General features: G+C 40.0%; 1 protein-coding gene across 1 annotated transcript in view; it reads right to left on the reverse strand.

The window, feature by feature from the left end:
* The window catches only part of ror2 (receptor tyrosine kinase-like orphan receptor 2), a 162,118-nt gene that overhangs the window by 135,131 nt on the left and 639 nt on the right, over positions 1–26,348 (reverse strand). The gene's annotated exons all lie outside the window — the stretch shown is intronic.

Genomic DNA, 26,348 nt, shown 5'->3' on the forward strand with positions numbered 1-26,348 from the left:
TTTTCATTCTTGAAGTAAGAAATTATTACTTTAAAAAAGTAGTTTTATACTTGTGAGTGTTGATGACACAGCTTTGCAACAGTTGATATTCTAGTTTCAAGCATGTTTTTCTCAATATTGGTCATAAAATCTCAGCAACAAGCTGTAATATCTTACTGAAATCATGTAGGGCCAAAACCCTTAAAACAAGTAAAAGACTCTAACATAAAGTCTGCTTAGTGAGAAGAATTATCTTATCAGACAGAAAATAAGCAAATATCACCCTTATTTGATATAGTTAATCTTACTTAGATTTCAGTTTTTGCAGTGCAGTTTCGTAAAAATTCAACAAAACATCACCATGGTGTTTTTGAGTCTGTTTAGCTGATTGGAGCGCTGGCTTCCCACAGCTAGTGGGTCCATGATAATGACTTCTGTTTTGTTTTTTACTGCCATTTGGAAACAACTAAGGTATGAAAGTAAATATTCACAAAATCTTTTGTACCGGTATATACACATTTTTCTAAAATTTAGTGGGTGCGGCTTGAATACCGGTGCGGTCTACAGTCAGCAATATACGATATATCCATTCATACAATATATAATTTTAATTTGTTTTCATGCAAAAAAACTAAAACAAAACAAATTTTTAGGGTGTGGCAACTGTAGGGGAAACCCTGGTGCCCTTTAAGAAATGGCGTAACCCAATTTAAACTTGTAAAAACATATTGCTGTCGGAGCAATTAAGGTTTTCTTCTGCCAAGAAAATATATTGTGTCTATTTATGGTTTTTTTTTTTTTTAAATACAACTTGGTTAAAAGATGTTGGTGTGTATACTTTTTGAGCACAGTCAACAAGATAATTCAACAATATAATTTAATAATATAAAAAATAAGGTAATCTTGGTCACAATAACTGGGTTATGACATTTCCTTATGGTTATATCCCTCGTACAGCAAAGGACAAAAGTAGAGTGTATTGTGTAACAGCAGCGTACATTTCGACAACACACATTTGATGAAACATTTACAAAAGCATGACAGTAAAGGCTGGATATACACTCGCGTCACATAGTTTGCGTTAGCGAAGTCGTTTTACTCCTCCCTCTGCAGACCCTCACAAAGGCTTTAGGCTCTTTTGCCCCGCAGGAACTTCTCCAGGAACTTTCCCATTTACCCGGGTAATTACAGTTCCCATGTGTTTCCACCAAAAATTAGGGCCGGCCTGTGCTGTCGAAAACTGATTGGTTGAACACAGTTGGGAGTGTTCCTAAAACGTATTTTTCAAACACATGACCGCCATCAGAATATGGATGGTCCTTTTCTTTGCGGAGATTATGAGTCATTCTTTAAACGGGAATGTATCCTTGCAGTTAACATCCTAAAGACAGCAGACCTTATACAGTCGGTGATGTTTTATTATGTTTGTTGGCTCTCATGAACTCTGCAGTGAGTAGAAATCAGTGATGTTGTTGGAAAAAAAAAAGCCAATGTCATGATGCGTTTTTGAAATTAATGCGCCGCGTATGCTTAGAATTATTAAAATATGTAAATATTAAATGTTATTATAAATGTGCAACTTACTACATTACATATATACAGTATGTGTATAAAACCTTAATGGAGGGGTTTGGGTGTTTTTTTAAGGGCTTTTATAGGCAGAATAGAGCGGCTCCCTTAGGCTCCATTGTACCGTATTTTCCGCACTATAAGGCGCACCTAAAAACCACAAATTTTCTCAAAAGCTGACAGTGCGCCTTATAATCCGGTGCGCCTTATATATGGGTTAATATTAATATTAATTTTCATAAAGTTTCGGTCTCGCAACTACGGTAAACAGCCGCCATCTTTTTTCCCCGTAGAAGAAGAAGAAGCGCGCGGTGCATGCTGGGATATGTGACGTTTCATTTCCATTTGTGTGTTTATGTAAAGACCCCAAAATGGCTCCTATTAAGTGTGTTGTCTGTCTAATTATAAATAATGCAGACGAGGCGTGTTAACTGAGTTCTCAACGTTTACTCACAGCGTGCTCATAACCACATTCTAACTGCCAGCATACAACAACGCTTCTCAGGGCTACCGCGCATGCTCGTCACTATCGTTGCATGCTGGGTAGTGTAGTTGTAATATTTGCTAGCTCATAACATCACATTAAGAGACACGCTTACGCGCTTAATTCAATACTCGCCGTCATTCCGGGTGGATTGACAAAAGACCTCCAGCCGCTAGATATTGGTGTCAACAGGGCATTCGAAGCTAGACTGCTAACTGCGTGGGAACAGTGGATGACAGAAGGCGAACACACGTGACGTTCACCAAGACAGGGAGACAGCGCCAGACGACATACGCCACTATCTGCCAGTGGATCGTAAATGCCTGGGCTGATTCAGTCTCGTCTGTGGTCCGAGCTTTCAGGAAGGCAGGAATTGTCACTGAACTAATAAACGGCAACGACACTGACTCCATTAATGACGACTTCGACGAGACGGAGCCGGCCATGTTGGATGCCGTATTCGCTCAACTGTTTAATTCGGACACTGAAGAAGAAGAATTCGAGGGATTTGTGAATGAGCTATAACTTCATAAAGTGAGCTTTACATTTTTATTTAGTGTGTTGTGTGACATTAACGTTTGAGCAACGTTGAGTTATTGATATATTGTTATTGCTCTGCACTATTTCACGTGTTACTATATTGTGATTGCACGTTTGATTTACGTAACACGAGTAAATCAGCTGTTTATTCATTTTGGGAGTGAACGGAGTTGTCAGAACGCTGGTTTGTTATCTATTAATAAAGTTTGACTGACCTATCTGACTGTTTTGTTGACATAGGTCCGCCTTATAATCCGGTGCGCCTTATATATGAACAAAGTTTTGAAATATGCCATTCATTGAAGGTGCGCCTTATAATCCGATGCGCCTTATAGTGCGGAAAATACGGTAAGTAGACTTTTGATCGCATCTAGTTAATATTTAGAATGCAGTGGGGAAAAAAACAACATAAGTCCATTACAGATGGTTATTAATAAATAGGTCACTGTTTTTCTTTCGAGATGTGAATCACTATTAAATTCAATATCGATTCTTTGGGTAAAAATTCGATACTCCATTCAACATGATTCTTCATTCATTCTTTGCAATATATTATTTGGTTTAAAAATAAAAATTAGGTTACAAAAGCTTCTCTTGGCTTCTGAAATATGACATATATGCGCGGCACGTAAACAGAAAAAACACCTATTAAAAAATTATGAATTGATTTGGAATTGGAAAAATCTTAATTCAGAAGTGAATTAATTATTTTCCAGCATCACTATTTTTCCTCTCTACCATTGTTCTCTGTTTGAGTCATTTCACTTGATCAAACATTTTCTAACATTCCGCCCACACAAAATAATACAAGTATATAAGATTTGTGCTGAAATTTTATCAGCTCAATATCGATATTGACCAATAGTCAAGGCTCCAATATGAATATCAAATCAGAAGTAAATCAGGACAACCCTAGTGCAACAAGTTTTTAACGCCTTTATTAAGTAAAGTACCGTATTTTCCGCACTATAAGGCGCACCTAAAAACCACAATTTTTCTCAAAAGCTGACAGTGCGCCTAATAACCCGGTGCGCTTTATTACGATTCATTTTCATAAAGTTTCGGTCTCGCAACTTCGGTAAACAGCCGCCATCTTTTTTCCCGGTAGAACAGGAAGCGCTTCTTCTTCTACGCAAGCAACCGCCAAGGAAAGCACCCGCCCCCATAGAACAGGAAGCGCTTCACCCGCCCCCATAGAACAGGAAGCGCTTCACCCGCCCCCGGAAGAAGAAGAAAAAACGCGCGGATATCACCGTACGTTTCATTTCCTGTTTACATCTGTAAAGACCACAAAATGGCTCCTACTAAACGATCCGGGTCATAAAAAGACGCAATCTCTCCATCCGCACACGGATTACTACCGTATTTCACAGCAACTGAACCGCACTGTGGAACGGGAGCACGTACGGTGAATATTCGCTCCACAGGGAATGAGAAGTCATCCTTCACTGTGGTTCTAGCTTGCCATGCTAACTTCCACTCATGGTGATATTCAAAAGGAAGACCTTGCCAAAAGAGACCTTTCCAGCCGGCGTCATCATAAAAGCTAACTCGAAGGGATGGATGGATGAAGAAAAGATGAGCGAGTGGTTAAGGGAAGTTTACGCGAAGCGGCCGGGTGGCTTTTTTCACGCTGCTCCGTCCATGTTGATATATGACTCTATGCGCGCCCACATCACAGATGGTGTCAAAAAACAAGTGAAGCACACAAATACAACACTCGCCGTCATTCCGGGTGGATTAACCAAAGAACTCCAACCGCTGGATATTGGTGTCAACAGGGCATTCAAATCACGACTGCGAACTGCGTGGGAAAAATGGATGACCGAAGGCGAACACACCTTCACTAAGACGGGCAGACAACGCCGGACAACATACGCCAACATCTGCCAGTGGATTGTAAATGCCTGGGCAGATATTTCTGTCACAACTGTGGTCCGAGCTTTCCGGAAGGCAGGATTCACAGAACTGCTGCACAACAACAGCGACACTGAATCCGATGATTTCGAAGAGACGGAGCCCGCCATTTTGGAAGCCACGCTAGCGCAACTTTTCAATTCGGACACCGAAGACGAAGAATTCGAAGGATTTACGAATGAAGAATAACTTCAGAAAGTGAGCGCTATGTTTATTTTGTGTGTTGTGTGTTGTGACATTAACGTTCGAGCAACATTACCGGTATGTTGCTATTGCTCTACACCATTTTGAATTTTACTATGTTTGTGATTGCACATTTGTACATTTTGGGACAGAGTTGTTAGAACGCTGGTTTTCAATATATTATTAAAGTTTGACTGAACTATCTGACTGTTTTTTTGACATTCACTTTAGCGCAGCGTTTTTTTGACATTCACTTTAGCGCAGCGTAGGCGCGGCTTTTAGTCCGGGGCGGCTTATTGGTGGACAAAATTATGAAATATGTAATTCATAGAAGGTGCGGCTAATAATCCGGTGCGCCTTATAGTGCGGAAAATACGGTATATGCATAGTAATCTATTACTATAACACATATATTGGGAGTCTTTCTATTATGAAAGTTTGTGAAAATTACTGCAAAGGAATGATTGCATTACTGTGTGCATGTTTGCACGTGTTTGTATTGATACTCCCCTCAACCCATTTAAAAAAATCATAAACTCTGGGAAACATTGAATATGTTAACAAAGTAGTTCTGTCGTGTTTTATTTGAATGCTCAAACAAGGTCAGACTGGATTATCACATTACATGGTGACTCTACTCTGTCTTCCTATTGGTTGAGATTTAAGACAGAGCTTGCCTATAGAGACTCCTCTCTGTCGTTCCTATCTCTGTGTGCTCTGCCACTGGCTCTTCTGTTCAACTTTCTTCCTTACAGGGAAGAAAACTGGGCTGCTAAAGTGCTTCCTCATGTGGCTTCCAGTTGGTTTTAGTTAACTGAGAACTGGGGAGCGTGTTTTTGGATCTGATCCATGTGCAAAGTATCCTGAGATACTGCACATACAAGCTGTCACATGTAAGATGTCTGCAGATATAACATACATTAAAATGCACACAATACACACACAAAATATATTTAAAATATAACTTCTTTTTTTTAACTCAAAATGTTGAATGATCATCACAATTGTAAAAAGGAATAAAATAAAAATGTCATATATAGTTTGAATTTAAAAAATATTGAAGTTGACAGAAATAAGAGCATGTGTTTTTACATGACATTGTTTACTTACATTATATATTCAATTAAAATATGCCAATGTGTTAAGACTTAAGACTAAAAACAAAATAGACTTAGTCATTACATGCTGATTCAATGTAAACATCAGGCAGAAAAATTATAAATGTCTGTCATTCATTCATTCACCATTCAGAGCACTTAAACATGCACCCCCACTCACAGAGGGCAAAGTCGCACCTTCCTGACAAGACGCTTGTGTTTGGAATGCCAATAAGCACATGTTCAACATGACTCATTCATTCATTGCTTCATTGCTGCTACAACTCAACCCTTGTGACCGTACATACACATCCTGTTGTGACCGTTCATACAAATCCTGTTGCTAAAGCTTACATTGACGTCTTTTACGTCCATGATGCTTTTCCTGCTACTTGTTGCACACTATTCCAGAACATTGTTGTTCAAATCAATTAAACTCTACTTAGTATGTTTCTTCAATCAATTCATAGAAAACCAGCTAGAAAAAATATTACAATTAGCTTTTAGTCTTAAAATTGCTATGGGAAGTCTTACCTGACATATTTGCCAAAATAGCAAAAAATAATGAGAGTAGGTCAGGCGATTATGTCAAAAATCGAAATTACGAATAATTTATTAGATTGGCTCCAGCACCTCCTGCGACTCCGAATGGGACAAGCGGTAGAAAATAGATGGATGGATGAATATATAACCTCAATCTGAGTTAATGCAAGATTATTGTACTCTGAATTAGTACTCTATATTTTGCTCAATGTCATCCTTATTGTACTACCTGTTTGCCCCTGCTTAGAAGCATATCATAACACACCTGGTCTACCAGAGCATAAAAAAGACTTAGCAGGAGGGATCAGTCAGTATGTGTCCATGCACCAAATTAGTCAAATTTTTTCTCAAATAGTTTGGCTCTAAATAGGCATCCTACAGCCCATGGAACCACTTTAATCCGATCGTGTTCGGTTTCAGAAAAATCAGACTAACACACCTGGATTATGCGATTGAAAACCAGATCTCTCAAGTAGGTGGGAGCGGCCGAGGGGGACCCTTCGTATCACGCATGCGCCAGCTACCAATCAATAAAAACGTAGCAACAATTGTAGACGATACTTTTTATTTGCTTCACAAATTAAAAGGAAGAAGAAAAACTATATTTATTTATTTCACTCTCAAACGAACTACAAATGAGATGAGAGAGAACAAAGTAAGAATAGTAAAGGCAAATAATAAAGCGTACACACAACTCTTCACGCTGCATTCGTGCACTCCAAACTGACTAACAATATCTCTGTATTCCACACAACTGGCAAGATATTCCAGAACAATAACAACCTTTATCTGGAACAGTATCGGCCGGAGATTAAAAACTCCATCCATCAATCCACAGAGCCTTATGAATGGACTCTGAGACATTCGAAAGTTTTGTTTCCATGGTTCTGCACCCAAAAACTCCTTTGAAAAAACTCTTCCGCCGGCCTTTCTTTGCTTCTGACCAGCATACGGTCTGATACATTCTTTGTAATAGCGTCATGTTCTTAGCGCGATCTAAGACATATATATGCCTCTCTAACATAGGGATTGTGAATGATTGACAAAGTTGTTGTTTTTTAAAGTGCAGTTCCCCTTTAATAGTGCAATTTAAATGTTGATGATGTGCATTTATTTGATTTTTTTAAAGAATGAAGGTTATGGCAAGCAGAATACTTTTTATTTTCCCTAAAATATACATTGAAGCTAGAAAATGTGATTTATCCGATTACTCGATTATTTAAGCAAACTAATTGATGGATTACTCCATTACTAAAATAATAGATAGCTGCAGTCCTATATTGCAGTACTGTGAGTAATGTAGTACTATATATGTAACATGTTTGACAAGAATTGGTAGTATTTTAGTAATAAAATAATAATAAGCACAATTGGCTTTTTTACTTTCTATCTTCATCGAAATAATTAAACTGATCTACAAACGTTGCAATAAAATGTTTCTTAACAAAGGACTGATGAATTGATTTAATGTTCTATGGAATTTTTTCCTCTAATAAGGACATGTGACGTTAAACCATGCATGTAACTCAGAGCCGGCCCAAGGCATAAGCGTACTAAGCGCTTGCTTAGGGCCCCGCGGCCACCAGGGGGCCCCCAAAAGCAATTAACAAAAAATTCGTATTTGTTATTTTTTGCATATACGAGTCTGACTGATGATTTCTAAATGATCAAAGATATATTATTGTACAAAAACACAATTTTAGGTCAACAGAGTGCTGCTGCTGATCTAGGCCTAGTGATTCTTGCTGCCTCTCTTTAAATGTAAAGTTGCCTCTGCTGCACCTGTGACGTTTGCCGCCTGCCGTGCAATGCCAGTGCGCACTGGGCATCAAAAGCGCACATAGAGGCAAAACAATGTCACAAAAGAGGACATATCCTTCAGGTGCAGAAAAAAGGAAGAAGAAGAAAGTGGAAGAGGAGAAAAAAATGCCATGATAAAGGTATGTTTGCATGACTTGGTAATAAAAAGTTTATCAAAGAGATTTGTAGCTGTAATTAGCTTTAGCTAGGTGACGTTAGCTAGCTAGCAATATGTTTTTAGCATCAGGTTACTAGTGAGATATGTTGTTTGCACAAATTGTTTGCAGCAAAGCACGGTAATTTATGTGAGTAAAATAAACATTATTTTTTACATCAACTCATAAGTTATGTGAAACTTCCCCAGGAGCATTGTTAGAATACTTTGGAGGCACAGAATCAGCCCAGAGCCAGTCCACATCCTCAGGCTCAACTGTGAGTGATGAATCAGGTGAGGAAAAGACTGTCACCATACAGTATACATTTAATTTCTTAGTATAAACATTACACCTGAAGGGAAATTAATATAGTCAAAGTATCTCAATGTGTGCCTGTATGTATGTATGTATTTCATCATAGGTCCATCTCCATCCTCTACAGTGCTCTCTCACACACCTCCATCCTCTGTGCCCACTGTCCCCTCTATGTCTGAAACCACAGCTGATTTTATCTAGAAAGTTAACTGCAAAACACCCTTTATAATTGCTCATTGTACTGCAGAACATTCTGAGATTAATAATTATGTCCAACAGTGCAATTTAATGACCTTATAGGTCCTTCTTTTTTAGTCATTGTCTTTCTTTGGTCACTTCCTCAGCAACTTCCACCACAACGTCCCCTTCACACCATGGACCATCATCAGCTCCGCCAGTTGACCCAGCTGAGTGGCCTTCTTTCCTCTCAGATTCAGACACGACTGAGCAGGTGATCAGAGGACCACTGTCTATTAAGGAGAACTTTTCATTCCCCAAACGGCATGATGGCCGAAGTTTTCATTATCATTATACCTACAGACAGCTAGTCAATGGGGAACAAGTCAAGCGTAGCTGGCTGACTTATTCAAGAAGTAAAGATGCAGTCTATTGCTTTTGCTGCAAATTATTTTCCAAAAAGTCCTTAAAACTGGCAGCCGAGGGACAGCGGGATTGGGTCAACATAGGTGCACTGCTGAAACAGCATGAAAACAGTGAAGATCATTGTAGCAACATGGTGAAATGGAAGGAATTTGCCTTGCGTCTTTCAAAGGGGAAAACTATTGATGAATTTAACTTCAGTAGACTGCGCTCTCTTTGTACAAAGTAAACATTAAATATGAACAATTAACTAAAAATATAAACTAGTAATTAAAGACTAATATGTACAAGACTGATGAGACAAGATGACACTTTTACTGTAAATACAAAGCTTTATCACTTGGACTGTTCAACCCCAGGCCACTCTTGTAGCTGAATGTTTTCTACATTTTAAGATTAGGAACCATATGTGGCACTCTGGACATCATTCGTTCATTCATTGGTATTATTTATGTTCTTAAACATAAATGACATGTCATTTGTAAAGACATGCCAGGCTGACAATAGGATAATGTAAACAACACTGCCAGAGCCGCAATTAGTTTATAGTAGGTGTGTGAATGATCAACAATCAATATTATTGGCAGAAATAGAGGGCCCCAAAATCAAATTTTGCTTAGGGCCCCATGGAGGCTTGGGCCGGCACTGATGTAACTGAAGGTTTGTCATTTCTGTTTTACCGTCTCTTAAGTAGTAGGCTAAAGTGCAGTCTTCCATTGCAATCATTACAGCTTGTCATTCACCTTGACTGCTGAATCATCTTCTCTCTGGTGTTTTTTAAACCCTTCTTTTTCCAGGGTGACATGATTGTTTAACATTATCAAAGGTTTTAAAATCAAGCATTGGACAATATTTGCCCTGCGATGAGGTGGCGACTTGTCCAGGGTGTACACCGCCTTCCGCCCGATTGTAGCTGAGATAGGCTCCAGCGCCCCCCGCGACCCCAAAGGGAATAAGCGGTAGAAAATGGATGGATGGATGGACAATATTTGAAAAGTGCTAAAATATATACTGGTTGCATAATATTGATGATATAAATTATATTATTTTTTTGCTTTGTTCCGCAAATTTGACAGCAAAAAAACAAACAAACAACCTTGTTCTGAATGCACTGTAGCGTATTCGCGAGCAAGCTAGCATCCCTCCACAGTGCAAAGCCACTTTTACGTCAGCAATCCTCGCCTCTATGGCAGCAAACAAACTAAGTTTCTAAAATGTATCATTATTACTGAAGGACGAGGAATAGCTAAACATGCTACACTACACACCGTAGGAGGAAACAATAACCTATGCCAGGCCTATTCAACTGGTGGCCTGCCGGCTACATCAAAGCTTTTCATTTGGCCCGCCGATCATCACCCATATAGGCTTGATGAAACCATTCAAACTAGCAACAGCGAGCAACGTGTCACGATGAAGCAGCAGTGAGGTGAGTAAAAGAAGGCTACGAATTCAACCTTAAAAAAATCGTAATAATTTGCAAAAATCATTTTTAACAACGACTGCATAACAAAGTATAAATGTTCTACCTCTAAGCTAGTGCTCAAGTAATTGTTTCCTTTTAGACAGACAAAGTGTCCTCGACAAGAAGCATCAATGATATAAATCCACACGTGTAAGCTTCATCATGAAATTTGGTCAAACATATGTAAATAGATATTGTCGAGGTTTTTGTGGTTTATCCGTTATACAGTGCTCAATACCAGGGTAGAGCGGAATATACGTTAGGTCAGGAAAAAACACAGAGGCTATATCATCAAGCCTTTTTCGCCGACGTCTCCAGGCAGGAACTGCCCCAGAAGCAGTGGACAACCCTCAACCGCTTGAGGACCGGCGTCGGATGCTACAGAGCAGCGATGAAGAGGTGGGGACTTGCGGATAGTGCCTGCTGCGAGTGTGGGGACCCAATCCAGACAGTAAAGCACATAGTCACTAGTTGCCCCAAACACCGGCCACCGAATGGCGAACAAGGTCTGATTGACCTGGACGATGACACGTTGACCTGGCTCGCCTCAACGGAGCTGCAAATCTAAAGACACACGACATAAGAAGCCTTTTTTGCCTGACGAGCAGGGAAACCTGCGCAACAGACTTGTAGGGATGATATAGCCTCTATGTTTTTTCCTGACCTAATGTATAAATAGATATTGTGCATATAGATATTCTGTTTGTTTTGTTTTGAAATGGCTGACTTTGTGATGTCTTTTGTATCAGTGGTCGTGTTGTTTTTTGTCTGAGAGTAACTGGGCAAACGAAACTCGTACATATCGCACTAAATTTGACCAGTAGAGGACGATAACGCTACACCTTAGGTTTAGTTGTGATAAGTCACATATCTGTACATTGTGTGCAATGTTTGATGTACTGTAGATGTTGTTTAATTTCTAAATGCGTAAACATACGTAGTAGTGTGAATGTATTACACCTAAACCTTTTATTTTATGAATGTAAAATACACAATGGACGCTACACTTTTGTAATGTCTATGTTATGATTATATTTTCAGTTTTACAATTCTAAAAGAAATAATTTGTTTTAATGAAAAAATTCAAAAGAAGGAACATCAATCAAGGGCAGAATAATGAATTTATTGACAGTACAGTGTGAAAGCAAATATGTTTACTTTGTAATTAAAAGTAAACTAATTCTTAAAGGAATATAACCTGCAGAAGCACTTCCTGACGAAACATCCCCATTCCGATGTTCGGACTCCGATCCGTTGGACTCTTGAAACTGTGGCCCTCTTCATTATGTAGTTGAATAGCCTTGACCTATGTTACCTACTTTTTGGATGTAAACAGACGAGGGCAGCTCGACACAAATATAGACAGTAACAATACCAAGTATAGTATCCGTATAATGCCAATGCTACAGGTCGATATTCTTTACTATCACACAATTGCAGATGGGCTTTCAGGACAAAAAACAAATTATCTAAATCAGACTCAATAATTAGGAGGTCATTTCAATATTTAATGGATATTGTTACACCCAGCCTACGTTTTTGTCTGACTACAATTGTGATTAAAATAAAATTATTCAAGGATCTTTAAAATTCTATTTGTCAGAATGTTTAATCTTTTAACCACTTAACAGCTTTTGTTGCTCCTTTTAATTTAACAACTTATTATCATTTACATACCAAATAATATATTGTGATGGGTATCATTATCGTCTATATAGAAATATAGATTTTAGGCAAAATTGGCGAGCCCTTATACTGAATAATATTTGTTTTAACGTCTTTTCAACCTGACACTTGTTGTATCATCATCAAACTTCTGTGTGGATATTTCACCAGTCTTCTTGGTAGGCTTCATTGAAACAAACGTGCATGTGCATAATATAGTATGGTGGAGTCATAGAGTAGCTGTCATGCAAGTTATACATTATAACCGTCACCTTTCAAATAAGTCAAAACCATTAAAAAAAGTGTTATTTAATTAGTTAGTTTACAGACAATTTGTTTTCCTCTCGAACTTGGCAAAGTGATGACTCAGCCACTTGTATTTACGTACAGCTGCATCCTATTATGAACGACGAGTGGCGATCAGATTAGAAGTTCATAGATCGTCAATTTACAGGACATTCTATGAAACTTTACTATGAATAAATAATTAAGGGGTGTTTAAACGTATGACATGAATTCCTATTGCAAATTTGGAAACCAAAATCACAACTAAGATAAAAAGGGTTTCCCCCAGCTTGGCAATATACTTGTGGCGGTGGGTCAATATGACATCATCATATAATTTTGCATTATTGGCGATGATGCATACATTTTGTGTAAAAAAGCTATTAAAAAAAATTACAAACATTTAAAAACAAGTCTGTGTTATCAGTAATTGGTATCAACATACATTGTTTCTCATATTATACTCTTTTGCTCTATTTTCACATTTCTGCTGCTTATTGTAGAATATATACAGGCCATATATTAGCTCATTTGGAATTTGATGCCTGCAACATGTTTCAAAATAGCTGGCACAAGCGGCAAAAAAGACTGAGAAAGTTGAGGAATGCTCATCAAACACTTATTTGGAACATCCCACGGGTGAACAGGCAGCTTCCATGAAATACTCAGTCATTCACAAACAAGGATGGGGCGAGGGTCACCACTTTGTGAACAAATGCGTGAGCAAATTGTCAAAATGTTTAAGAACAATATTTCTCAACGAGGTATTGCAAGGAATTTAGGGATTTCACCATCTACTATCCGTAATACCATCAAAATGGTCAGAGAATCTGGAGAAATCACTGCACGTAAGCGGCAATGCCCGTGACCTTCGATCCCTCAGGTACTGTATGTAAAAGATATCACCACATGGGCTCAGGAACCCTTCAGAAAACCACTGTCAGTAACTACAGTTCGTCGCTACAGTGAACAACCCACTCTATTCACCCCCATTGAAGGCAATGGACGCTCGGTTTCAACAGTCAGTACGTGTCCATGCACTAAATTAGTCAGATTTCTCAAATAGCCCGGCTCTATATAAGCCTCCTACAGCCCATGGAAACACTTTAATCCGATCGTGTTCGGTTTTTGAAAAGTCGGACTAACACACCTGGATTATGCAACTGGAAACCAGATGTCTCGAGTGGGTGTGTGGGGCCGGAGAGGACTCTTCGTATGGTGCATGCGCCAGTCTCAATGTGCGAGGTACAACCCCAGGCAGATACGATTCAATAAAAACGTAGTAACAATTGTAATGAAAACAACACTTTTTATTTGCTTCACAAATTAAAATAACAGGACATATTGAGGTGCATCGATGATTTAGTGGATGGAAGCGCACCAGTAGAGTGGAACAACAAGTTCACTTTGTATGCTTAAATATGTTTCATTGTATCCATTAAACCATATCCAATTGTATTTACAATCCACAAAGTATGTGAAGATACTCTCTAAACATCACAAAATGCTACAAATTCAGTCGGCCATTTTGAAAATTCCGCTCCAACTATTTTCGGCAAATACCGAAGATTCTACATCACTGTAGTAACGCTTCTGCACTATGACCATATTGTCAGATCAGTCATACTGGAAATATGCAACAATTGGAAAGAGATGTGCTGTTTACACATATACTTGGCTTTTTTATGGATTCAAAATCCTAAATAAAGAGCTAACAATTGAGTCAACAGATCGAGGGTCCTCTATGCGCCCATAAAACCCTCTCTTAAAACATCCAGAAACTGCCAACAATTATCCATTTACATGTCGTGACGTGAAAATTAACCAAATATGAGTACCGTATTTTCCGCACTATAAGCCGCACCTAAAAAACACACATTTTCTCAAAAGCTGACAGTGCGGCTTATAACCCGGTGCGCCTTATATATGGATTAATATTAATATTCATGTTCATAAAGTTTAGGTCTCGCAACTACGGTAAACAGCCACCATCTTTTTTCCCCGTAGAAGAGGAAGCACTTCTTCTTTTACGGTAAGCAACCGCCAAGGTAAGCACCCGCCCCCATAGAAGAGGAAGCGCTTCTTCTTCTACTGTAAGCAACCACCAAGGTAAGCACCCGCCCCCGTAGAAGAAAAAGCGCGCGGATATTACGTTTCATTTCATTTGTGTGTTTACATCTGTAAAGACCACAAAATGGATCCTATTACGAGACACGCGTACAACGCAGAATTCAAACTCAAGGCAATAAGTCACGCAGTAGAACACGGAAATAGAGCAGCAGCGAGAGAATTGAACATAAATGAATCAATGGTGCGTAGGTAGAGAAAGCAACAAGATGACCTGCGCCACTAAGACAGGGAGACAACGCCGGACGACATACGCCAACATCTGCCAGTGAATTGTAAATGCCTGGGCGGATATATCGGTCTCAACTGTGGTCCGAGCTTTCCGGAAGGCAGGATTCACGGAACTGCTGGACAACAACAGCAACATTGACTCTGATGACTTCGACGAGACGGAGCCGGCCATTTTGGATGCCGTTTTCGCCCAACTTTTTAATTCAGACACTGAAGAAGAATTTGAGGGATTTATGGATGAGGAATAACTTCAGAAAGTGAGCTTTAAATGTTTATTTTGTGTGTTGTGTGACATTAACGTTCGAGCAACGTTGAGTTATTGATGTTGCTATTGCTCTGCACTAATTTGAGTGTTACTATTTTTGTGATTGCACATTTGCACATAACATTTTGGGGGTGAACAGAGTTGTTAGAACGCTGGTTTGTAATATATTATTAAAGTTTGACTGACCTATCTGACTGTTTTTTGACATTCCCTTTAGCGCAGCGTAGGCGCGGCTTCTAACCCGGGGCGGCTTATAGATGAACAAAGTTTTGAAATATGCCATTCATTGAAGGTGCGGCTATAACCCGGGGCGGCTTATAGTGCGGAAAATACGGTAATACTGTTATTATAAGCGTCAACGCAGATGCCTTATTTTAGCAGCACATTGATAGCAGTGAGCTATCGCTAGCTTATGCTGCTATTGTTGCCACACTAAGCCGGCGGCTTCTTCTGCTTCGTCTCAAACTTTCCAAAAATGTATTCTAGATTATAATTCGTGTAGTAGACAAATGTGTACCGAGAGGCTGATCTACTTTCACATCCCCCGAGATGGTAAAAAAAACACTAGTTGATGCAATTTTTTTAACCCTTCGTAAGTATTCGATTTAATTTTCATCTAAACGGGATTATGTGAGTATCCCGTTGGTCAGCATCCCAGCGAGAGAGGAAATTATACAGTAAGTGATTGTTTTATTATGCTTTATTATGGTTAGTTTGTATGTTTAGCACCTAGCAATGCTGTTGATGCTACAGTGTTACAATAAAGCTACATCCGTTAAGCACTCACTTCTAAAACTTAATGCTCATCTTCTTTGTGTTAGGGCTCAAAAATGTAAGGGTCTGGATCATAATTTTTCCCAAAGTAATCGTTGTTGGCTCTCACAAAGTCTGCTTGATTGCCATTGTTGTTGATAGGGAAGGGCTCATTGGTTCCTAACACTACGCCATGGGATCCTGTGACTGGCTTCCTCATTTACTCTCAAAATGGCTCAGGAATCTCTGTGAGATTGATACTATTTTGATCATATCTGGTTAGTTTCAAACTTTTGATTTCTTTTGATTTCATTAATAGATATAAATGATAATACCTTTAATATAGAGGTAACTTGTTTTTCCACTCTACTGGTACTTTAATTCACTGTGACGCTACGGGAATGAGTAAGATGAAGGTCGCGTCAGCTTTCGCAAAATTAGCTGTTGAATGCCTTTTAATGATGTGATCTACCTTATATATATATATATACCGGTATATATATATATATATATATATATATATGTATATATATATATATATATATATATGTATGTATATATATATTTATACATATAAGTGTATATATACACAGTATACAGTATATATATATATATACAGTATACAGTATATATATATATATATATATATATATATATATATATATATATATATATATATATATATATATATGTATACTGTATGTATACAAGTATATGTATATATATAGTATATATTAGGGGTGTAAAAAATAATCTGTACAAACCTATAACCGATTTTAATTTAAGAGATATGAATACATAATTTAGCGAGCCTCTGGGTCGATCTATATATAGTATGGATCGGTTGATGTCCAGTTGGAAAGTCATGAATCGGTCGCTTGAAGATCTACTACAAAATATGGCCGCTCTAACCTTGCGAGATTTCTGTTATGACGTAATACGAGAGCACCGTTCTCGTTTGCGACTGACAACACAGCAACATGTTAGACAGCATCAAAAGAGTGTGTAAAACAATACACTTGTCCAGGGTGTACCTCGCCTTCCGCCCGAATGCAGCTGAGAGAGGCTCCAGCACCCCCCGCGACCCCAAAAGGGACAGAAAATGGATGGATGGGTCTTTCCACAACCATATTCTTTCCCCTCCATAGACGTGGCATGCACATTAGGCATGGTCAATTATGCAAATTAGCTGACATCATCTAGCCACCGGCTACAAAACACTAATATTCAATATCTGCATCTTGTTTTTTAACAGCAGAAGTGTTATCATGGTCAAGCAACACAATACACATAGAGCTGGGCTATATGGCCTTTTATTAATATCTCAAAATTTTTAAGCCATGTCACAACACACAATATATATATCGATGTTTTGCCTTAGCCTTGAATTAACACTTGATGCATATAATCACAGCAGTATGATGATTATATGTGTCTACATTAAAGCAATCTTGTTCATACTGCATTAATATATGCTAATTTTAAACTTTCGTGCAGAGAGGGAAACCACAATTAAGTAAATTTACCAAAACTGTATTTATTAAACAGTTATTAAGCAGTGGCACAAACATTCATGTAATTTCAAAACAGCAAGTGCAAGATTGTCAGAGACATTTTAAAACAAGCTATTAGTGCACTTTTGTGCATGATGTCACTATGATGACATATCAAAACAACACTAAATTAAAGTGCACTTTTTGTACAGAACGCAACTACAATAGTTTAAAACAAATAAAGTGCACTTTTGTGCATGATGTCACACAAGATATTTCAATAACTGTCAAATAAAAATGAGCTGCATAATAGGAAATCAAATAGTGTATGTCCTTTGCTATGTGGTAGATTCCTGCAGACGTTATCTCCTTCTGTTGCTGACTAATTTTTTCATATGGTGTTGATCTGGAAATGGTTGCTTCGGCATTTTGTGGGTATGGCACCGAACGGAGATGTTGACATGCGGAGTTTCATTCTCTTGCGGGTGACTTTTCAAATGATGCTACACATTAGCAGTGCTGCTACTTTTTGTAACAACGCTTTTGCCGCATACTTGTTCGACATCTTCCCGCTTGAAGCCAAACCACCGCCAGACAATGGACCCCGTGCTGTTTTTCCTAGGAATTAATTCTTCCTTCATTTGGAGATTCGCACCTTCTTTCTCTCGTATTACCACTCGCACCACTCCACTAGCATCACAGCTAATGTTACGCATGCTGCTACCTCTCTGCTCAGCGAGGGCGTATGACGCGACAGTATGTGACGTATGTAAGAAGGTGCGCCTGTTTTATGTCTCTGTGAGAAGGAGAGACAAGAAAGAGTGAAAAAAGCCTGTAGTATAATGCCCGCAGCTAAAAGCAACTGCGTGAGAACATATACTCAAATATCACGATATAGTCATTTTCTATATCGCACAGAGATAAACCTGCGATATATTGAGTATATTCGATATATTGCCCAGCCCTAACACAAATATAAAAAAATACAATGACCTTATGAGTAGAGCAAAAACTAGTGCAAGTACTGTGCTTGGGGATGGTTGAAAGGATCCCCAAAGGCGTTGGCTCAGTTTGATTACAGGGATAGTAGTCTACTAAAACACCCCCACAGCAAAGGAAGGGCCTATGGCATAATTAGAACCACCAGCAGTCCTCATTCTAACCATCAAGGTGAGTCATGCTGTGCGAGGATCAAGTACTCATTTCAGCTTTTCCACAGCATTTCACACCAACTTTATACGCAAATTATTGGTAATTATTTCTTAATTGTGTTCTTCAATGAAAACGTCCATCACACCCAAACACAAGCACACACATGTACGCACACTAGAGATGCGCGGTTTGCGGGCACAACCGCGGAGTCCGCGGATTATCCGCGGATCGGGCGGATGAAATTAAAAAAAATTAGATTTTATCCGCGGGTCGGGTCGGGTGGTTGAAATAAAAAAAAATTAGATTTTAAATAGATTCAGGCGGGTGGCAGTTAAACCAATTCGGAAATATATATACATAGTTAAATGTTGTTACCCACATACGAAAAACGAGCAGGCACCTGCAGCATATGCCACAACAGAAGAAAAAAAAGAAGAGATGGACACTTTTACGGAGCGGAGAAGGGACGCCTCGCCGGGGTCCGGGACCGAGGCCCCTTCCCCCGAGAGGGCCCCACCGGGAGCCGTAGCTGAGGCGATCCGCGAGAAGGGCCCGACGCACGTCCAGGGTCACCACCGCGCCCACCGCACCGTCACCCCGCCTCGTCCGCCTTCGCCGCGGCCGGCGTCACGCGCAGCAGGTAAGCAGCTTACCTGCCGCCACCCCCGTGGCCGGGGGCTCGTAACAGGGGTCACTCCACGCGCTCCGCCCGCGCAGCTTACCTGCCCGCCACCCCTGTTGCCGGGGGCGCGTAACAGGGGTCACTCCGCGCGCAGTGCGCTCACGAAAGGGGTGGGGCTCACCCTGGTTGATATAGACAGCAGCTAGGACGGTGGCCATGGAAGTTGGAACCCGCTAAGGAGTGTGTAACAACCCACCTGCCGAATCAACTAGCCCTGAAAATGGATGGCGCTGGAGCGTCGGGCCCATATACCCGGCCGTCGCCGGCAGCGAGACGCGCTTGGAGGTGCGCTCAGCGCGGCTCCCATATGATTGCGCACTGGTGTGCGTCTGGGTCGTGACAGCGTGGCACGCGAATGTCTGTGCTGCATTGGATCAGTCTCCTTTCTTTAACAGGCAAAAGCTTTATAACCTCACTAATGCCTTGCATCGTCTATATTAGATATATAACAACGGGCGGGTGCGGGCGGATGCGGTTCTGATCAAATGTTAGATCGGGTGGATTGCGGATGGTTGACGACTTTCTGATGCGGTTGCGGATGAAATAATTGCCTATCCGCGCATCTCTAACGCACACACACGACGCAATACACACATACACACCCCTGACTGACAAATCTGCATGTCTTTAGCACCATTAGTCTACATAAGGGGTGTCAAACGTATGGCCCACGGACCATATCAGGCCTGCAAAATGAGTTTGCTAAGTATTAGAGATGCGCGGATAGGCAATTATTTCATCCGCAACCGCATCAGAAAGTCGTCAACCATCCGCAATCCACCCGATCTAACATTTGATCAGAACTGCATCCGCCCGCCATCCGCCCGCACCCGCCCGTTGTTATATATCTAATATAGACGATGCAAGGCATTAGTGAGGTTATAAAGCTTTTGCCTGTTAAAGAAAGGAGACTGATCCAACGCAGCACAGACATTCGCGTGCCACGCTGTCACGACCCAGACGCACACCAGTGCGCAATCATATGGGAGCCGCGCTGAGCGCACCTCCAAGCGCGTCTCGCTGCCGGCGACGGCCGGGTATATGGGCCCGACGCTCCAGCGCCATCCATTTTCAGGGCTAGTTGATTCGGCAGGTGGGTTGTTACACACTCCTTAGCGGGTTCCAACTTCCATGGCCACCGTCCTAGCTGCTGTCTATATCAACCAGGGTGAGCCCCACCCCTTTCGTGAGCGCACTGCGCGCGGAGTGACCCCTGTTACGCGCCCCCGGCAACAGGGGTGGCGGGCAGGTAAGCTGCGCGGGCGGAGCGCGCGGAGTGACCCCTGTTACGAGCCCCCGGCCACGGGGGTGGCGGGCAGGTAAGCTGCTTACCTGCTGCGCGTGACGCCGGCCGCGGCGAAGGCGGACGAGGCGGGGTGTCGGTGCGGTGGGCGCGGTGGTGACCCTGGACGTGCGTCGGGCCCTTCTCGCGGATCGCCTCAGCTACGGCTCCCGGTGAGGCCCTCTCGGGGGAAGGGGCCTCGGTCCCGGACCCCGGCGAGGCGTCGGGGGCCTTCTCCGCTCCGTAAAAGTGTCCATCTCTTCTTTTTTTTTTTCTTCTGTTGTGGCATATGCAGCAGGTGCCTGCTCGTTTTTCGTATGTGGGTAACAACATTTAACTATGTATATATTGTAATGTTCCCAGGAACGTAGGCTCATAGACTTATTCGTTTGTCTCGTATTTATTGTAATAAGATGCAATGTAACCACACAACAGCTCCAATGTGCGTCTCCCCTCTTTCCCGGCAAAACTCGAACTAACACTTCCTGTCAACAACGTCACTTCCCTAACTTGCCCGGAAGTCCCGCCCCCCAGCCAAAGCCATTGGCTAACACCCCGTAGCTAGCCGCTACATCATATTTCCGAATTGGTTTAACTGCCACCCGCCTGAATCTATTTAAAATCTAATTTTTTTTTATTTTAATCGCCCGACCCGACCCGCTGATAAAATCTAATTTTTTTAAATTTCATCCGCCCGATTCGCGGATAATCCGCGGACTTCGCGGTTGTGCCCGCAAACCGCGCATCTCTACTAAGTATAAAAGTTTGCTGCACTTTTTTGATGAAATAAACTGCTGTTATAAATGTGTCCAATTGATGTCCCAATAGCAATTCCAGTGTAACTCACAACACTGTTTAAAAAGTATGTGTCAGCTGACTTTAAGCACCCTCTGGATTGGCTGCTGCTACTCTAATCAGCACAGGTGCAAGCAATCAGCTGTTCCTGTTGTGGCTGGTGGCAGACTAATGTAGTAGCAACGCACAATACCTTTTTTTTTTAATGTAAATTATCCACTCAACAGATAAAATAACGAAACGGTAAGATGGAAAGACTTAAGTAAACATGACCATCATCTTTGTAGTTCCATAAAGCGCTCGCAATTTGTTGACAGCACAAGGTGCACTGTGAACTCCATTGTAATCTGGAGAAATCACTGCTTGTAAGCGGCAATTCCAGTGACCTTCGAACCCTCAGGCGGTACTGCATGTAAAAGATATCACCACTTGGGCTCAGGAACACTTCACAAAACCACTGTCAGTAACTACAGTTTTTCGCTACATCTGTAAGTGCAAGTTAAAATTCTACTAGGCAAAGCCAAAGCCATTTATCAACAACACCCAGAAACGCTGCCGGCTTCACTGGGCCCGAGCTCATGTAAGATGGACTGATGCAAAGTGGAAAAGTGTTCTGTGGTCTGACGAGTCCACATTTCAAATTGTCTTGGAAACTGTGGACGTCGTGTCCTCCGGACCAAACAGGAAAAAAAACATCCGGACTGTTATAGGCGCAAAGTTCAAAACCCAGCATCTGATGGTTTGGGGGTGTATTAGTGCCCAAGGCATGGGTAACTTACACATCTGTGAAGGCACCATTAATGCTGAAAGGTACACACAGGTTTTGGAGCAACATATATTGCCATCCAAGCAACTTCTTTTTCATGGACGCCCCTGCTTATTTCAGCAAAACAATGCCAAGCCACATTCTGCATGTGTTACAACAGCGTGGCTTCGTAGTAAAAGAGTACGGGTACTAGACTGGCCTGCCTGTAGTCCAGACCTGTCTCCCCTTGAAAAAGGTGGTGCATTATGAAGCCTAAAATACCACAACGGAGACCCTGGTCTGTTGAACAGCTTAAACTGTACATCAAGCAAGAATGGAAAATCATTTCACCTGAAAAGCTTCAAAAATTGGTCTCCTCAGTTCACAAACGTTTACTGAGTGTTGTTAAAAGGAAAGGCCATGTAACACAGTGGTAAAAATGCCTCTGTGCCAACTTTTTTTGCAATGTGTTTCTGCCATTAAATTCTAAGTCAATGATTATTTGCAAAAAAAAATTACTTTCTCAGTTCCAACAATAAATATCTTGTTTTTGCAGTGCATTCAATTGAATACAAGTTGAAAAGGATTTACAAATCATTGTATGTGAGTGTGAATGTTGTCTGTCTATCTGTGTTGGCCCTGCGATGAGGTGGCGACTTGTCTAGGGTGTACCCCGCCTTCCGCCCGATTGTAGCTGAGATAGGCTCCAGCGCCCCCCGCGACCCCAAAGGGAATAAGCGGTAGAAGATGGATGGATGGATGGACGTTTTCGGTTTTTATTTACAAATTACACAATATTGTGTAATGGTGACAAAACACCAAACTGTCTTACCAACATTACATTTTAGTAATGCAATAACCAACATATATCAAAACTAACTACAAGATGTGCCTAAAGTCTTGGCACACAGTAAGTAGAACAACTAAAATAATGATTCTACAACAAAGAAATGTAAAATTAAATTAAAAGAACAAATAAATATGTTCTAAATGTTTTCTTGATTTGGATTTATTGTTATTCATCCATCATACTATTATATTTGAAATGTACTATATTTTTAAATGATTAAAATCGTGTTCACTTAGTTGAAACAACCTTTAGAAAAGCGCTATACAAGTACAACCCATTTATCATTTATCATTATCATTATCATTTTACGTAATCATATATGTATGTTATATGTGTACATTTGTACAGGGTGTCCCTAAAGTCTGTCAGGCTTGTCCCTGACAGTTTTGTCATGTTTTAGTTTTTCCTCTGTATCTGTCTTTATTTCCTGTTAGCGCTCTTATTTTATTATTTTATTTCCTGCTTGTATCCCTGAGTGTTTTTTCCTCTCAGCTGTGGCTGATTGGCACCAGGCCACACCTGGTGTCAATCAGCCAGCTGCTATTTAGATCTGCTTTGTCCTCCAGTCGGGGCTGGATTATTGTCGCTACTACCTGTCATTTATACTTGTCGTTGTAGCTGTGTCTACTTCTGTTCACTCTGCTCATGCCATAGTCTCGTTTCTTGCCACGTAAGTGTTAGTTCCTTCGTGTCACAGTACCGGTAAGTGTTTTTGTTTCTTGTCCACAGTTAGCCTTTGTGCTAGTTTTTGTTCATAGCCAAGTTTGTTCTTCGCCTTGTGCGCGCCTTTTGTTTGTACCCTTTTGTTTGTTTTTGGTTATAGTGTTAAATTAAATCATGTTTTCCTGCTCAATGCCTGCCGCCATCTCTGCATGTTGGGGTTTTTCACCAACACACTCTGACAAAGTCTAGACTAAAAATGCATATATCATACAACTATAATATACACAGTATTTATATTCTTTAAAAAAATTATTCTAACCATGTTTTAAAATTAATTTCTAAAATTGTCATGTATATTGTTTAACCTAAATTATAAAATTTACTTTTTTTTAAAATGTAATACAGGCTGTCCCTAAAGTCTAGACTAAAAATTAATATCTTATGCAATTAAAAACTATATACAGTTTATATATTTTGTACATAATGTATATAAATAATTGCTTATTTCTATCTAATTTACTATTACTATTATATGTTTAAATTTTGATAATTTAGGTTTAAGCATGTTTTAAAAGAATTAATTACAATTGTAATTATAATTAATAAAACAATTATAATACAGGTGTCCTAAAAGTTGGACACTTACGCAAAATTGCATAATTTATACAATTACAAAAAATATATATAATGGATAAATATTTAAAAAAGAAAAGTTATGTTGTATGAATGGAAGGTGGGACAGGTCTCTTGTCCTTTAAAAGTAAAGAATGTTATAGTGACAGTGTCTGATTGAGATAACAATGAAAATAATTGCTTCTTGCACAACTCAAAGAGAGTTGGGTGGTAAAGGGGGAGGGGTGACCCCCGCTTCATAGCAAATGGTGAAAACAGGAAGTCTCTGCAGCCTTCCAACACCCCCATCCCTGCAGGGAAGGTAAATGAATGAAGATGAGGGACAAAGCCAAGACTCAACAAGATCTGTGGAGACAATTAGCATGACAACGGCGACGCGGTGTGAAGATGACTTGGAGCATCAACAGACTCTTCCTCAGTTGTAAAAACAAAACTGTCCCAACCTTTTCCACCCAGGGACACATTCACTGAGATGCAAGCTACTTCAATGAATTCAAATAAGAAAACCTCATTAAAAATACCAACATGACACTTATTAACCACAATGTATTAATTGGTTATGCATCATTACCAAAAACATTTGAACAGCTTGCCATACCTTTTCAATGTACAAAGTACACTTTGACATAGTCAGAACAATACAAACTTTTTTTACGAGGGACGCACACTTAAAAATCAAAAGGGGTATTTTGATGTCAAAGATGCTAAAAGCAATCCAATGTAGGCTGATATATGTGAAATTGTTTTAACAAAACATCTTAGCAGTGTGTAATCGCTGACAAGGCTAATTATTGTAATATCTCTCAATATATGATTAATGTTTTAATTGTAACTGAAAGACAAGAGCTCCCCAAAAAAAAGAAAAAAAAGCTGTGTGCCCAAAATGGCTCTGTGTCTTCACTTTGTACACAACAAAATAATAATTACAGTATAGACTACATTTACACTGCAGGATTCTATTTTTTTCCAGTTTTTTAACAATGCAAGTAAAATGTAATATTAACAGACTCCAGTGGGCAAAGGGCCAAATGTGGCCTCGACGTCACTTGCATACGCAGTTCGATAAACTGAAAACAAAGGAAGTTGACGGGATTTTGTAAATGAACAAGGAAATCACTACTACTACTACAAAATAAATACAAGTTGCCACACCTTTAAAATTAATGTTTTTATACATGAAAATAAATTAAAGTATTATAATGTACAAACTGATATATATATATTGTAATATATTTGGGAGATTCCTATCTTTTTATGGCTGCTAAGTAGAGGCAACACGGAAATCAGCGTGAATCTTAGAATAGCTTTATTTTTCAACTCACTTACGTAAACAACTAATGCAATGTACGTAACATGTAAACAAATACACCACAGTGTCAATTCCGGTCCTTCAACAATCACTACTTATTCGGAAACAAAATATATGTTCGTATATTACATATAGTCCATTATTTACGCACTGTTATTGACTAGTGGTGCACCGAAAATTCGTCCGTCGAAAAAACACTTTGCTCACTGAAACTAGATGTTGGGACGAAGTATCCACTTCCACTGACTGGTCGCGTCTGTCCCTGCGCACACAAATGACCTAGCACACCCAAAGCATATGGGTCACATTCAAGTCGCATTGCCGTTTAGACTGAAGTCACATTTGAAAAGATTAGATTCCAATCAGATTTGGACTACCTCCTGAAGTGTCATGAATTTGATGCCAAAATATCAAATTTGAAGCACTTTGAGCGTTTAAACTTGCAAAAAAAATCCGATCTATGTTACTTGAGGGCGAAATAATCTGATTTGGTGTGCAGTGTAAACGGAACCATTATTATTTTTACCAAACACAATTAGGGCTAATAAAATCTAGCTGTGGGCCCATAATGTCTCTGTGTCTTCACTTTGGACACCCAAATCAAATGACTATGCCACACTTACTTATTCTAATGTTGTCATAAGGCCTAAATTTGTATTTTTACCAAACATTGATCAGGGCCAATAAAAAAAACAAGCTGCTGGCCCAAAATGACCTCCGGTCTTTACTTTGGACACCAAGAAATAATGCTATGCAACGCTATGCTAATTT

The sequence above is a fragment of the Nerophis lumbriciformis genome, linkage group LG20, assembly GCF_033978685.3.
Source record: "Nerophis lumbriciformis linkage group LG20, RoL_Nlum_v2.1, whole genome shotgun sequence".
NCBI classification, from domain to species: Eukaryota; Metazoa; Chordata; class Actinopteri; order Syngnathiformes; family Syngnathidae; genus Nerophis; species Nerophis lumbriciformis.